The sequence below is a fragment of the Littorina saxatilis genome, linkage group LG17 (genome assembly GCF_037325665.1).
Source record: "Littorina saxatilis isolate snail1 linkage group LG17, US_GU_Lsax_2.0, whole genome shotgun sequence".
In the NCBI taxonomy this organism is placed as follows: Eukaryota; Metazoa; Mollusca; class Gastropoda; order Littorinimorpha; family Littorinidae; genus Littorina; species Littorina saxatilis.
In genome coordinates, this window is record NC_090261.1 from 66,528,349 (window position 1) to 66,530,428 (window position 2,080).

The window sequence follows — 2,080 nt, forward strand, 5'->3', positions numbered from 1 at the left end:
CCCCCTGACTCCCACAAGGGGCACTGCCCCTTGACCCCGCCAGGGGGCCTGAGCGGCCCCCTGGACCTCCGGCTTTATTTCAGCTGAAATTGCCATTCCTTCAGTACCATGCCTGAACACACACACACAGACACAGACATATACGCACGCACACACACACACACACAACGAGAGAGAGAGAGAGAGAGAGAGAGAGAGAGAGAGAGAGAGAGAGAGAGAGAAAAAAGAAGAGAAAGACCGCATACTCGAAGTTTCGTCAGTCCACCGCTCGTGGCAAAGGCAGTGAAATCGACAAGCCAGAATAGTGCGGTAATGGTCTCGCTTAGTAGGATAACACGCTTTTCTGTATCTCTATTTTTTTTTTTAGCGTACTAAGTTTGTTTTTAATTCAAACATATCATATCTATATGATTTTGGAATCAGGGACCGACTGGATTGGATTGGATTGGATAAGATTTACAGTCCAGTGAGGTTACCCTCATGGAAATTCGGGCTGCTTTCTCCTCGGAGAAAGCGAGCTGCCATACATACGGCGCTACCCATATTTTTTTCCTGCATGCGTGTATTCATGTTTCCTGAGACTTAATGCCGTGTGAGATGGAATTTTTTGAGTCACTTGAGAAAAAGTGACTCTATGTAATCGGTCAGTGTTAGTCTGTCCGGCCGGCCGTCCGGCCGGCCGTCCGTAGACACCACCTTAACGTTGGACTTTTCTCGGAAACTATCAAAGCGATCGGGCTCATATTTTGTTTAGTCGTGACCTCCAATGACCTCTACACTTTAACGATGGTTTCGTTGACCTTTGACCTTTTTCAAGGTCACAGGTCAGCGTCAAAGGAAAAATTAGACATTTTATATCTTTGACAAAGTTCATCGGATGTGATTGAAACTTTGTAGGATTATTCTTTACATCAAAGTATTTACATCTGTAGCCTTTTACGAACGTTATCAGAAAAACAAGGGAGATAACTAGCCTTTTCTGTTCGGCAACACACAACTTAACGTTGGGCTTTTCTCGGAAACTATAAAAGTGACCGGGCTCAAATTTTATGTGAACGTGACTCATTGTGTTGTGAATAGCAATTTCTTCCTGTCCATCTGATGCCTCATATAATATTCAGAACTGCGAAAGTGACTCGATCGAGCGTTTGCTCTTCTTGTTTTACTTAATTCCAAGTCCCACGGGTATTTGATGGACATTTTTATCTATGCCTATACAATTTTGCCAGGAAAGACCCTTTTGTCAATCGTGGGATCTTTAACGTGCACACCCCAATGTAGTGTACACGAAGGGACCTCGGTTTTTCGTCTCATCCGAAAGACTAGCACTTGAACCCACCACCTAGGTTAGGAAAGGGGGGAGAAAATTGCGGCCTGACCCAGGCCTGAACACGCAACCTCTCGCTTCCGAGCGCAAGTGCGTTACCACTCGGCCACCCAAACACGGAATCAGATGAAATTGTTTCTAAATCGATTTCGGACAATTAATTTTAATCATAATGTTCATATTTTTAATTTTCAGAGCTTGTTTGGAATCCAAATATAACATATGTATATGTTTTTGGAATCAGAAAACGACGAAGAAATAGATGACATTGTTTTTGGATCGTTTAAAAAAAAACATTTTTAATGACAAGTTTCATTAATTATATTTTAAGCCACCAAGCTGAAATGCAATACCAAAGTCCGGCCTTCGTCGAAGATTGCTTTGCCAAAATTTCAATCAATTAGATTGAAAAATGAGGGTGTGACAGTGCCGCCTCAATTTTACAAAAAGCCGGATATGCCGTCGTCAAAGACATTTATCGAAAAAAAAAGAAAAAAAATCCGGGGATATCATTCCCATGAACTCATGTCAAATTTCATAAAGATCGGTCCAGTAATTTAGTCTGAATCGCTCTACACACACAGACAGACACACACACACAGACACACAGAGACACACATACACCACGACCCTCGTCTCAATTTCCCCCTCTGTTAAAACATTTAGTCAAAACTTGACTAAATGTAACAAGTCGCGTAAGGCGAAAATACAACATTTAGTCAAGTAGCTGTCGAACTCACAGAATGAAACTGA